Source organism: Triturus cristatus, chromosome 10 (assembly GCF_964204655.1).
Source record: "Triturus cristatus chromosome 10, aTriCri1.1, whole genome shotgun sequence".
In the NCBI taxonomy this organism is placed as follows: Eukaryota; Metazoa; Chordata; class Amphibia; order Caudata; family Salamandridae; genus Triturus; species Triturus cristatus.
In genome coordinates this window covers 1,059,224,642-1,059,239,117 of record NC_140593.1, presented here as the reverse complement: position 1 = coordinate 1,059,239,117, position 14,476 = coordinate 1,059,224,642, and the positions used below count along the sequence as shown (strand labels likewise).

The 14,476-nt window shown below is 45.3% G+C and overlaps 1 protein-coding gene across 2 annotated transcripts in view; it reads left to right on the top strand.

Annotated features, from left to right (window-relative positions):
* Positions 1-14,476, top strand: part of SDK1 (sidekick cell adhesion molecule 1) — a 2,285,003-nt gene that overhangs the window by 1,998,279 nt on the left and 272,248 nt on the right. The gene's annotated exons all lie outside the window — the stretch shown is intronic.

The following is a 14,476-nucleotide window of genomic DNA, read 5'->3' as shown; positions in this document are numbered from 1 at the left end:
CTGCACATGTGCAAGAGATGAAAAATACAATATATGTATTGCAGCTCATGTCCATAGAGTTTCTCTGTTAAGAAATCCCTTGAAGTTGTACATTTTGTGTTCAATTCATAAAGTGACGGCATTTTACACAGTATCTCGATAACCACTATGCCTTGGTATACAGTGTTATGCTAGTGCGTGTTCACGCAAGCACATTTCTTCAGTGGGGCTTCATGGGAAATGAAATCCCAGTGATTTTCACTAGACTGTGTGTGTACAATAGATGAATAATACAAACCATGTATTGCTGCACCTGCCCAAAGAGGTTCTCTGTTAAGAAATCCATTCTCAGCTGTGTAACAGGAACTCAATTTATAATGTGCCAGTCTGTGACACGGTATTTTGATAATTCTCATACTTTGGTAGTGCTTTATATTTTCCAGTCGAGATTACTTTAAAATCAATTGTGGTTTTATTACTGGTGGTAACATTATTCTTTGTTTTAGTCAGTGCGAAATTTAGACTCACCATAACAACAATACTCAAGGAAAAGGTTGTATCTTCTAGTTGTGGATCCGTAATAAACAGACTCTTCATGTATTTGTGTGCGATTGTCTTATGGGGATGATGATAGAAGTGATAATGGGAACACCAAGTCAACAAGTATTGAAGTTATATGCCCTGGTCGGTCAAAATCAATGTCCATGGTGTTTCAAGATATCTTAATATTACTATAAGGTGTATAACTGCATCCATGGTATGTCATCCGGTCAGGTGGCTATGTAATCTGTGTACCCAGCGCTGTTCTTTTTCTAATAATACTCTAGTCATGCCGGGTTATTTCTCAATTTTCTCAATGGTTGTCCATTGGAGGGCATTCATAAAATGGTTCCTTTCAAGGAAATATGTTGTTAATCATGTAGTAATGTGCTGGCAGTGGATGTTGCTGCAATGTCCGCATATACAGGTTTCGACTTTCCTAAATGTCATTCCTATGTACATTTTGTTGCAAGAGCATTTAATGGGGTACACCATATTCATTCAATTACAGTTAGTGTGGCTCCTCCATTCCTAAGGTGTCCTTAGGCCGAGGTTGTTTTAGTTGGAGTTGTAAATCTGCATACCGAACGCACTCCGCAAAGAAAGTGTCCAAAGAAAAAGAAAGCACGTGGAAAGATATATAAGAAATATAGATATGAAAGAGAAAGGAAGTTTGCTGGGCAGGCACATAGAAGTGTTGCAAAAGGATACATTTGGTCAGAGAAAATCTGCTGGATGACAAATTGCATTCCAAGCAGGAGAACATTAGTGTGCAGATTAGTGTGATTTTCAGATGTTGCACTGTTAGAACCTGCAGGTACAGCAGACAATGGGAAGATGGAGAGACAAGGAGAGTGAGAAGTGTGTGATTATTGCCATGATTTAGATTATGGAAGAGTGGAAACAAGAGCACTCCAAATTTCCTAGGAGTGAGGTAAAGGGTATGGTAGGACATCTATATGTTGACAGCCTTGAGGCTATTAGAGACAGCACTCCATTGAGCAGGGGAATATGTTAAGAAGGACACAAATGTCAGGGATCATCACCATAGAAGTACAAAAATAATATCAAATCACAAAATGCTGTAGGGAACAGAAGGTCACTAGAAAGGACTAAGATAAGTCTCGGAGCACACTGTAATAACCAGAGTAGGCAACATGACAAGAGATTGGCGCAAGATAAAGGGTAAAAATGGTTAGGCAAATAAAGTGAAAAGCTTGGAAGTTCAGATACTAACTGAGGAATCTGCAATTAGAACAATAGGGTCATCCACAGTTTCAAAGGCCAATGGTAGGATAAGTAGAGAAGAAAATATTGACTGACGATTTGTGGTGAGGTGATTAGTGATAGGAGAGCAATCTCTGTGTGAGGGTACTAGGCAGAAACCAAATTGCCTGTAGATTGGTAATCAAGTTATGTAAAATAGAGATGAAACGTGATGTTTTAAGACTGTAAGGTAGGGAAGAAGAGAAATGAAATGTAGATGGGGATATAAAAGAGAATGTTTCGAAAGATGATCGGCTAATTGAAGGACTGTTAAAATGACTACTTGTGTGAAAGAATAGAATAAGTCCCAAAATGTTTAAGTTTCCAAACACTTTTTTAAACCATCACAAAACGAAGGAAGAGCGATGAAGGATCCAAAGATGAAAATCATGAAGTTATGAGAGATTACCTGAAAAAAAGAGAGAGATATAAGTACTTCAAGAAAAAAGGAAAAAGGCAAGCAATGTAATTAGACAAAAGTATAATATAATTAAATCAACTAATTAATAAATAAGTTACAAGAAAATAAAGGATGCAATTCCATTAAAGGACGTCAGTCATGAGAATACATATACTGTAAGCTGTAAATTTCAAGGGAAAGGGTGGGTGGGATAATGTTAGCCTCCGTGTCTTTAATGAAATTCAGATTCTCTAGTCATGGTAATAGGAGAATCGCAATTTCATTACAAGACCGGATGCTACCATTATGCATGTTGGTAGCTTTGAAAGACTACATCAGACATGTGATCGATTGGTTTACAGTAATGCTGTGCGAAAGTCCTAGCATTAGACCAGTCAGCAGCTTTAAGAATGTCATCCAACTTACCACCGGACCAGAATGATTTACTGGCCATAGCACCTCTAAGAGAATGAGCTTGGAACTTCTTTAAATCAGTACCTGCAAAATTCATAACAATTTTAACCCATCTGGCAATAGAGGCCAAAGTTATACCTTTGTGAGGTTTAACGAAGGAAATAAGTAACTGATTCACACCCTGAGGACGAAGTTAATTTATTCTGCAGTCATACTCTCTCATACAATCTACCACACAAAGTTTTTTGCATAGATCAAAACGTGGATAAAAGATTGAATCAGATATGGTCTTGGTTCTTCTAAATAATTCAAATTTGACTACAAATATGTTACAGGATCTATTGGTGATTTCAAGAGCTGTAACATCAGAGACTCCACGACAAGAGACTAGGCATAACAGTGTAGTGAGCTTGATGGATAGGTTTTTCCTATTCAAGTGAGTATTATCAGGCCAATTAGTGAAAAGATCTAGAATTAACTTAGCAACCAAGAGAGACTGATATTTCGGTTTAGGAGGGAGGGAGGGAGAAGAGTTAGGGTACTCACTTTGAGAGTTGCCTTTGCTGGAGGTTCCTTGTGATCTGAAGCCTCTGGAGCGACGGCCTCTTCCTCTTGGGGGGTAGAATTGGGGGGGGATTAGTGGGATGGTAACCCCTTCCCTACCCTCGGAATCTTGAGTAGGGCCTATGGTTGAAGCAGCCGTAAGAGAGGCCCCTTCTTCCGGCCCTGCCAAAAAGGTTAGGGTTGAAAACTCGCTTCATATTCTGTTGGGCCTTTTCCAAGGCCGTGAAAGTTGAGACGTATTTTCCTAAAGATTTAATCAGGTCTTCGCCAAAAAATAACTCTTTGGGGTTCAGAGATGGTTCTTTCTCCGCCATGTCACTCAGCTTAGGGCTACTTTTAGTCAGAACCACTCTTCTCCTTTCGGAGTTAAGACTGGCGTTGGCGTTGTTCAGTAAAATTAAGGCTCTTTGGCTCCATCCCCTAATGAGTTTAGTATCCAGGGGTGTGCCATTAATGTGGCTCTCCTCTGCAGTATCAATGATCCTGGCCAGAGGACCCAAGATGTCCAGAAGGCGATCTTGGCATCCCTTGAGGAATCTCTCCATCTCTTTTCTCGGATCCCTCCCGAGCTTAAAGAGGTATTTGATTAGCTCTGGATCAAGGTTGGGAGTTTGGCAGGTCTTGTCCTGTATGGAGGACCTTGAGCATTCAGCTCTGAGTTAGTTGCGTGTGTCTTTTTCCAACGGGGTTCTAAGCCATTTTTTTATGAATTTGCCCACATGATCTTGAGGGCACCATTCCGAGCTTCTGGGGTGCTTTATATTGAGAGGAGAGAACATTTCCTCGCCTAGAGGGTTAAGAATGTTGTCTTTTGACGAGGAAGGGAGTTTGTCCTCAGACGGTTGAGTGTAAAACTCTTGGTCATCTTCGTCTAGATTTAAAACATATTCGTCAAGAATTCAGAGGTGTCGTCCTCTTGAAAGTCATTATCTCCCATACAGTATTGAGTATGCTGAGCACTTAGATGTTTTGTGCCGCTAGGGACACGCAGATGTTTTGTGCCGCTAAGGACACCATTATAAGTTGTGCCGCTAAGGACACCCAAAGGATTTGAGGTGCGGTGATCTCCATTGATAGTTGAGGTGCTGAGACCTCCAGAATTATTTGAGGTGCTGGGACCTCCCACAGCGTTCTTGGGGGTTGGTTGCTCAATATTTGTACTCTTTTTTTGTCTCTTCCCCCTTATTTCGATGAGATCATCAGAGGTTAGGGAACACTGGTTCTCTGTAGTATCATCCTCCTCGGTGGGGAGGGACCTCTTTGAAGCCATGACTTTAGTTAGGGTTTCTAGCATGCATGATCTCATCTCTTTCCGGTTTATTCTCTTGAAGGCTTCATTATCCATGTTAGGGATGGGGGCACTAGCGTCATCAGAATCTATATCAGACATAGTATTTAATTAAATGGCTTAGAAGCAAGGTATAGTAGAGGTTGAAATAGTTGGCACCCTCTTCTTTTGGGGGGGTTAGGACCCCCCCTTTTTTTTTTGCAAGCTATGAAAGAGGGTGAGGGCACAAAGGCAGCACAGCCAAATGACAGCCAGAAGGGAGCGTTCAAGGCTGTCTTGCCTAGTTGAGGAATATACAAGGTTATCTTGTCAGGAAATAAAAGCTAAGATGAACAGAGGAGGTGAGAAAAGGTTTAAAAGTACTTTAGCGTATAGATGAATCCACCGGCAGCTGATCAGAAAGCTAGAGCAACTGTAAGTATGCTCGTGAGTCCGATAAGCTGTACCCGGTTGCTAGGAGGCAGAGGAGACAAGCCTCAATATGCGGGGATTCAAGAAAAGCACCTTGGCAACGGGAGGACGCGACGTTCCGCGTTGCCAGGTGATTTTCCTCTAATGGAGGCTTCGTATTCACCGAGAGCAGAGAAAGGATAGATTGAGCTGAGGGAGCTCATGAGGGGGCGCGTTTTCCCCCAAATCAAAGTGGAATGGCATGGGGGGCGAGGCGCCTATAGCAAGGCAGAGCTCTCCCCCTTTAAAAAAAAAAAACACGAGCGGACTTCGCTGATAAGGTGAGCGCCGGTTATATAGTGAACGAAGATGAAAATAGAGAACTATAGAAAATATCAAAGGGGGGGTGTAAAAGTACCGCGATTATACGGCGGTTGAGGTGGGGGTGATAGAGGCGATGGAAAGCGCAGAGGAATGAGCATGAGGAACTGATCTCCGTAAATCCGGTTGACAATAGGGCACAGGTCTTCAATCTGTGGGGCGCGACCCCCAGGGGGGTCGTGGAGTCCTGAGAAGGGGGTCACAGATTCCGCAGCTTCACTTGTCTCTGCAAAAAGACTGCTGTCCTGGGATGGCTAATTTAGATCGTTATCAGCTGCTTGCCTGAATGAAAGGTGAATGTGCCTAATCAGTTAAACTGCAAGTGGAAAGGATGCTTGGGAGCAGTTTTGACTCTTTGTGGATGACAAAGATTTATTTTTTTGAGGGAAAATGCCAAGAGTTAACAACTGGACTGGGAAGTTCTTGCTTTTAATTTTAACTGCATTTACACAGCCTAAAGAGGTGTTGAAGGGGCAGTTATGTAAAAAAACAAATTGCACTACATATGCTCTGGTATTATTAAAATCTACATTATGAAAGCACCATTTTATCGTGAAACTATTTGCACGTTTTGCAGCATTCTGTTTTACCCTGTGTGTAATGCAAGTATAAACAATTTACTTACATATTCACAGTGCTTTCTGTCACAGGCTGTGACTTCATGGCACTAAAAATACACATCAGTATTCTCCACTGCACCAATCAAGATTGAATTCTGTGGTTCTCTGGTTACACACAGACCTCTGCAGTGCATTAACTAATAGAGGTTTCATAATGTACTACAGTGCGTTTCCGACTGAGCAATAACTTTTTTTTATTTATTTTTCATTTACATAGCCCAATATTTTATATGTTGATACCTGATGGTGAAAGACCTAAAAAACATACAAAATATTTTGGGCTTATTTATGAGAAGCTTCCATCGCTAGAGCATCACTTTTAATGATGCTCCGGTGGCGCTAGCGTCTCAACCATACCTATGAGGCAGTGCAAAGTCACCCTGCATGGCTTTGCATGGCATCGTAGATATGGAGTAAGACATAGAAGCGCAGGTCACTGTGTTGCCTTACTCTGCGTCAAGGAGGTGTTCCATGGGCTTTGCATGGGGTTCCCACACAAAGCCCATGGATTTTGATGCTGCCCCATATTTACAAAATCACGTAAACCTGAGGCAGCTCCAAAAACGGACGCCTCCCCAGTGGATGCAGAACGAGGAGGAATGTTTTAATTTCTTCTCGTTTTTTCCCCTTTCCATGTGTGCTGTATTCTGTAGCTCACATAGAAAGGGGAAAACGCCCCTCAGGATTGTTTTGGGGAAGGAAGGTGACCCTTCCTGTGCAAAAGAAATCCTGCCTATGTTGGTGCTAGGCAGCAATTTGTGCGCCAACGCAAGGGAAAAAGACTCGTAAATGCAGTGCATTCTAGCCCTTTCACATTGGCATAGGGCAGCGCCGCAAGAAGACTTGCGGCGCTGCCCTACGTCAATTCCTCATAAATGAGGCCCTTTGTTTTTAGCTACACCTTTGGCTACTCCCCTATGCTCAATGACCTTTGGTTTGCTAAACACTGTTTAATATAATTTCCCCACCGTAAAAATTATTTGCTGTGGTAATTGGGGACTGTTAGAAATTGGGGTCTCTAGATAGTAATAGTTTGCACCTTTGGCTAAGTAGGGACCCTTCCCTCTAGTCAGGGTAAGGGGGATACACTACTAAAATAACCCCTGCTCACCCCCTTGGTAACTTGGCACGAGCAGTCAGGCTTATTTCAGAGGCAACAGTAATACAGTGAAAACACTCCAAAAGGACACCACTCCAGTTTAGAAAAATATCCAATACTTTATATATTCAAAAAAAGACCGAAATGATAAAGATTCAACATACAGTACTTAAAAATATGCACTTTGCAAACATAACCTTAAAAATGCAGTTCCTTGAAGTCGCTAGTTGTTGCGGTGCTGACAGATCACGGTGCAGGTGACAGTGCCAGTTGCAGGGAGCTGGCGTCGGTCGGTCCGGACTGCGGTGTGGGACCGGGCGGTGTGTTGCAAGACTGACTAGCGGAGCCCCCAATCCATGGTGTGGTCACGAGTGTCGAAGTCAGCGACAACATCAGTGAGGCTAGGGCGGCGAAGTGAAGCGAGGCTGTGCGGAGTGCGGTGCCCACAGGTCACGGTGCAGGCAGCAGCTTGGCAGTGGCGGTCGTCGTCACTGAGACCAGGTTGCTGCGGTGCCCTCTGTGGTGCCTTCAAGACATGGAGCCAGCGATGGAGTAAGTTGCCTTCCTCTCTCTGGCAACTGAAACCACGATTCCAGAGGTGGTACCCAGAGGTTGGTGAAGTCTTTGTGGTCCCTGAGACTTCAGGACAGGAGGCACGCTCTACTCCAAGCCCTGGAGATACTCAGCAACAAGTAAAGAAAGTTCAGTCCAGTCCTTTCACTGCCCAAGGCAGAAGCAGCAACTGCTGGCCAACCCAACAAAGCAAAAACACAGTTAAGGGGCAGTACTCCTCTTGGCAGTTCTTCCAACTCTTCTTCTTGGCAGGTTCCTTGATTCCAGCGAGTTCTAATGTTCTGGAGTCTGGGCCCCAATATTTATACTCAGTTTCTCTTTCTGCCTTTGGGCAGAGAGTGTCTGTGCCCAGCCCAAACCAGTTCCATCCTCTCTGGCCCAGCTTCCTTGTAGGAGGTGGAGACAGCATTGTCCAATGCAGACCAGGCCCATTCAGGTGCAAGGAAATCTCCTCCCACTACTATAAATACAGCCCAGGTCTATTTATCCCAGCACTGACTCATCCAGGAAAGGCAGGACACACCTTGACACCCCCCCTCCAGTGGCTGTCTGATGAGAATGCACATCCCCAGCCCCTACCACTCCAAAGCCAGGCAGTCAGTCCACAAACTCAGCAGAGGCACACAGGATGGCTAAGCAAGAAAATACCTACTTTCTAAAAGTGGTATTTTCAAACACAGAACATAACAAGCATTGGCATAGCCAGTAGGTCTCGCCTTTGGGACCTTATAAGTGTTTAGCCATGCAACACTTGATGTTGTTGCACCAAGGATATTGTACTGGATAACTAAACACTTATAAGGTCCCAAAAGGCGAGACCTATTGGCTATGCTAATGCTTGTTTTTTTTAAATAACAAGCAGTGCTATCAGGCTCCGGCTGCCACTTAGAGGTGTAGAGAGAGCGGTGTAGAGAGAGAGAGAGGTGTGTGGAGAGAGAGAGAGAGGTGTGTAGAGAGAGAGAGGGGTGTGTAGAGAGAGAGAGAGAGAGGTGTAGAGAGAGAGAGATGTGTAGAGAGAGGTGGGTAGAGAGAGGTGGGTAGAGAGAGGTGTGTAGAGAGAGGGGTGTAGAGAGGTAGAGAGGTAGAGGGGTAGAGAGAGGTAGAGAGAGGTAGAGAGAGGTAGAGAGAGGTAGAGAGGTAGAGAGAGGGATTTAGAGAGGTAGAGAGAGAGAGAGAGAGAGAGAGAGATAGAGGTAGAGCGAGGTAGAGGTAGAGAGGTAGAGAGAGCTAGAGAGGTAGGTAGAGGAGAGAGAGGTAGAGAGAGGTAGAGAGGTGGGTAGAGAGAGGTGTGTAGAGAGAGGTGGGTAGAGAGAGGTGTAGAGACCGGTGAGACCCGGCCCACTTAAAGCCCTGTTTGCGACATCGAAAGCTGACTGGGACTGCTTCCGGCTACCCATGTGAAATCGACTTCTGGGACAGGCAACCAAACTAATGGATGCTCCTTCAGACCCTATGGTCCTTCTGAGATCATCCAATAACAGTGGGGTGGGTCGTGCCTCCTCTTGTACTAGGTCAGGGGTGAAGGAGGTTGGCCATGACTAGAGCGCTAAATTGCTTGGAGGGTTCTTTTGGGAGCAGAAGCTCACTACGTTAGTCATGTGACAAGAAAGACTTACGAGGAGGTAATGTAATATAACTAAATCAACTGAGGCCTTTTTGTTTGTAACCTGTAGGTTGCATGAGTCTGTTATGGTTTGGTCTATTCAACTTAAATCTTCTAAAATAAATGCATTTTAAAACATAGGAAACTTTAATCCTTTTTGTGCAGAAACAAAGTGCGCTTTCTGTAATGTGTGCACAGTTCTAAAGCACCATTTTTCATGTTCTGAATGAATTTTACTGGAGGACAAAAACTACATAACATCAGACCAATTTTGACCCGTTCCGGTTTGCTAAGTAAGAAGACCCCCTGGTAATCTGAGCCGGATGCCACTCGTATGTAATGTTTACAGTACTGGGTATTTCTTTTAAGAACTGCAGAATCTGCTCCTCTGGTCCACTGATTTAAGAGAAGCGACCCACCAAAACTACAACTCATAGAGAGCACTAGTTAGAACCAAAACACAATGTTCAGGTGCCATGGTGCCAAACTATCAGCAAACCTGTGGCACACAACGTCGTAACAGGGGAACTGGAGTCCAAGTTGTCAAGGGCTGTAGCTCCTGTGTGAGGACTTACAGAAAACCTGGGTTTCAGCTGAAAGTACTAGGCAGGATGGTACGTGTAGTTTCACCTTTCTCACGAGTTCGAGCATGCTTACTTCTTTTTGCTGAAAAAAGCAGGACTGGGTGAAAATCACCGCCGTGACGGTGACCCAGTAGCAGTTGACAGCCATGTGAAGACGTGAGAGCAATAAACTTACATATCAGATTATTTGTGATTGGTCCCAGTCACAACGTTTCACGATGCAGATTGAGGAGGTGATGTTGATCCCTGAAGCCCCTTTCATCCATGCCTTCTTCAGATTGCAGTCAAATGTCTTAGGGGTTACTCTAGAGGGGGTTTACTGCACTTCTTTAATATACCTACTCACCTGACCTGCTTTTTTGGCCTTCCTAATTCTGCTTGCAGGATTTACCTGTGAAACTTTGGTCTCATAGAAGCAAACAAGATGCGGGGGACAGTCTACCCGTTTCCCGAGCTGCCTTCAGTGCACAAATACAGATATGGTCAACTGTTTTGGGTCTGTTGACATTATGAGCGGTATTGGTCTCATCCTTGTCACAATCTCCGGCTGAAAGAACAATGATGGCAAACATGTGGTGGTGCTGCTTGGTGGCTGCAGGGCTATGAGCGATAGAGGAGGAACGAGTTTGCCCGAAGTCTTTCCACAATCCCCAAATCATTAGGAAAGTGGTATCTACTGTGAGTATAAGTCAATAGTGAGTCGCTCCTCCTTACCGAAAAGCATGCTTGTGACATTACGCTCTCTGATAAGCTACCCCCATTTACTGGTTTCATATCACCTACCTGCCTTTCACAAAAAACAAACCTAGCCAGAGCAGCCTGGTATAATAGCCGGCGTAATACTGTCCATATCGCCATCTAGGCCTGCCCACATCACCCTAGGCCTGCCCACATCAACACCTGAGTACTTCACTGCTGACGAAATGGAAACACTGCCTAGTACTCGCTGCAACCTACCAAAGACACTGAATAAAGCGCTAGCAAAGGGACAAAAATACTTTTTTTTTTTACAGTTTCATGTACAGAGCAAGTGAGGGAATAAGAATGTTGGGACCCGAGTGAGCGAAGCGCCAGCTGGTGACCCCTGGGTGACTTCCGGGAGGCTGAGCCAGGTGACTTTAGGGTGAGGGTAGGGAGGGGCGGGGTTAACAGGCTCGAGCTATCGCACAGCAGCTTGATGTAATTAGGCACATCTATGGAGCGACTGCAGCGGTTTGGGAAAATTCGCTAAGCCCACCCACTCTCCCATTGTCTAATAAGGGTTTGAAGGTTTGTAGTGCTTTAATTTTAAGTGAAGGAATTGCGCTGCAAAAGGTAATGGTTTGCCACTGCTTTTGTGGTTTGGAGAGTCGGGTGCGGGCGGGGGAGAAAGTTCTGGGGCGTCGGAACAACACTAGGGGAGTTCGCTTGTGCAGAACTGCTGGGGACGTGATTGAGAGAGACTGGGGAGTGCAAGGAAAAGGCTGTGAATGGAGGAGGAAGGAAAGAGGTGGAAGAGTATGAGGTTTGTCGGTGCACCGTTAAAACAACAAGTGGAATGTGTAGTCATTGCAAGAAGCAGCTTTCAAGGATGTTTGCGATTATATTAGTTGCAACCAGTAAGGAAACGTGAAAGTCTGCACCATTTGCAGGGCACTTAATAAAACAAGCATTGGCCGCGCGGCCGTGAAAGTGACGCGGCCGTGAAAGTGATCGCTTGTGCACGGGATTGCTTAAAAAACACAAGCGCGTGCCTCGCGCTGCAAGTTAAAAACAAGCGCGCGTGGCAGCAGGGGGAGGGGAGAGAGGAGGGGGCCTGCGCCGGTTTCCCTTGCGGGAGTGAGCAGCAAGGTGCGATAATTGCTAACATATGGCGCCGCTGCTCGCTGTGGCAAGGGAATCGCCAAACGTACACGCGTTGCCATTGAAAGCAATGCAACGTGTGCACGTTTTTGCCTGCAAAAGTGTAGCGATGGCTAAAGGTCTTTTTCCTACGCAGCGCATCCGTGCTGTGTAGGCGAGAACTAAAAATCATCTTTACTAAAAGATTCATTTTTATATTCTGAGTTCAGGCATACTCAACCTAATTTCTCTATTTTGCCCTAATGGGAAGATATGCTTATAAGATGTTACAAGCAAAAGACACACAATTGATGGACGGAATGGAGAACAAATCAAAACATTCCCCCCAGTCAAGCGATCTGGGTTAAATCCATCATTCTTTGGCTCACCACGCCACACCAGTTTAGGCCTGGCCATATGTAAATCAGTCTTGACCCTGTGCCTCATGGGAACAGTCCAGCCCGAACTGCCAAGCCAGGTACTCCCTGGACCGGGAACGAACATCCTAGGACCGGTTTCGGGGTTTCACCCCTCTTCAGCCAGGATAGCTTGATTCCAGTGGCACAGTGAGCCCAGGACCCACGTCTTGGCATACCTAGTGCACTTAGGGCGAGAAAGCAAAAGACACACAATTGATGTACGGAATGCAGAACAAATCAAAACATTCACCCCCAGTCAAGAGATCTGGGTTAAATCCATCATTCTTTTGCCACCATGCCACCCCAGTTTAGACCTGGCAATATGCAGATCAGTTTTGACCCTGTGCCTCATGGGAACATTCCAGTCCGAACTGCCAAGCCAGGTCCTCCCTGGACCGGAAACAAGCATCCTAGGACCGGTTTCGGGGTTTCACCCCTCTTTTGCCACTTTCGAGAATGCTCACTGCATGTCATTCTGCACTCTCCAGTTTCCGACGCAGGGAGCGTTGGGGGGCGCGTTTCAGTTGAGTTGGAGCTCACAACTCCTTTACGCATTTCCTCCCATACCCTTGATTCCTCTGGTTCTGAGGAAGATTCGCCAAGACCGGGCCCAAGTTATATTGATCGCCCCGGACTGGCCAAGAAGGGTGTGGTACACGGATCTTCTTCACCTCTCGTCGCACCCTCTGCTCCGTCTCCCTCTCAGGGCAGACCTCCTCTCTCAGATGGAGGGGCCGGTTCTACACCCCCACCTCCAGAGCCTGCACCTTCATGACTGGAGATTGAACGGGGCAACCTGAATTCTTTTTCTCTTCCGAATGACGTGGTGGATGTTATTTTATCGGCCAGGCCACACTCCACCATATCTATCTACTCCTACAGGTGGTCGAAATTTGTTAGATGGTGTGGAGAAAAATCTATTGATCCTCTGAAAGCGCATCTTTCTGATGTTCTTTGTTTTTCACTTCATTTGGCTCAGCAGGGTTGTGCTGTAGCCACTGTTAAAGGATATTTGTTGGCTTTGTCTGCATTTCTGTTTGCCCGACCAGCCCTCTCTTTTTAAGTGTCCAATAGTCTTGAGTTTCATTAAGGGGCTTACTAACATGTTTCCGCCCACTCCTTTTATTATGCCCCAGTCGGATTTAAATCTGATGTTTACTTTTTAATGGGTTCTACGTTTGAACCTATGCATAGTTGTCCATTGAAACTACTGACATTTAAAACGGTCTTTCTAGTGGCTATCACTTCGGCTAGGAGGGTGAGTGAGCTCCAGTCTTTGAGTTCAAAGCCTCCTTTTCTGACCATACATGCTAAAAGGATGGTACTCAGGACCAGGACTGCTTTTCTGCCTAAGGTGGTAACTCCCTTCCATCTAGGACAGTCGATTACCCTCCCTACTTTCTATCCTCCCCCTTCCAAGGAGGAGGAGAGACTTCATTGTTTGGATCCAAAGAGGGCGATTAGCTTCTATTTGGATAGAACAAAAGACTTCCGGCAAGATGATCAGCTTTTTGTAGGCTATGCTGGTGGTAGGAAGGGCAAGGCAGTGCACAAGCGCACTTTATCCAGGTGGATCATCTTGTGCATCAAGATTTGCTACTCCCTTGCCGGTAAGGAGCCTCCTGTAGGCATTAGAGCTCATTCCACTAGGGCTAAATCGTCTACTTCTGCCTTGTTCAGCGGTGTTCCTGTATTGGACATCTGTAAAGGCGCAACTTGGGCCTCCCTCCACACTTTCGCAAAGCATTACTGCTTGGATTCCGAGGTGAGGAGGGATGATCATTTTGCGCACTCTGTTTTGCAAGATCTTTGGTATAGAAGGGTGGACACTCTCCTCCGGGAGTGGGACTGGTGTGGGATTCTATTCATAAGGTGAGGAATCCACAGGCAGATGTTTCCATCAGAAGAACAAGTTACTTACCTTCGGTAACGTTTTTTCTGGTGGATACAGTATCTGCCTGTGGATTCCTCACTTACCCACCCTCCTCCCTGCTGTCCACCCTTTTATGCCTTAAAAGATGAGGAATTGGTTATTTGATGTTTTTGTGTACTCAAGATTTTATTACCTCTTTTTGTCCATGGTTGACTTATTTGAAATGTGAGCTTATAGGAAATGTTTGCTTTCCTTTTTCACTTTACACTTGTGTGAATACTGTGTACTATGTATGCATTGTCTCTATGGTTGGTCCGCCCGTTTTGCCTCGGTGGCACGGAAAAAATGAGTGGAACTGACGTCATCACGCCGACGTGGTCTTCTTACGGCTCCGGTGACGTCATGCGGAGCCGCATGCGGAGCCATGACGCTGAGACGACCTCATCGGCGCAGAGAGCTAGGAAAATTTTTTGTGTTGTGGAATGCTAGCGCATGGGATATTCATAAGGTGAGGAATCCACAGGCAGATACTGTATCCACCAGAAAAAGCGTTACCGAAGGTAAGTAACTTGTTCATTAGGTAAGCAGACCAGACGGGCATTATATGATGGGGAAAACCAATCAAGTGAGGATGACGGATGGAACGTTTTGGGTATATTCAT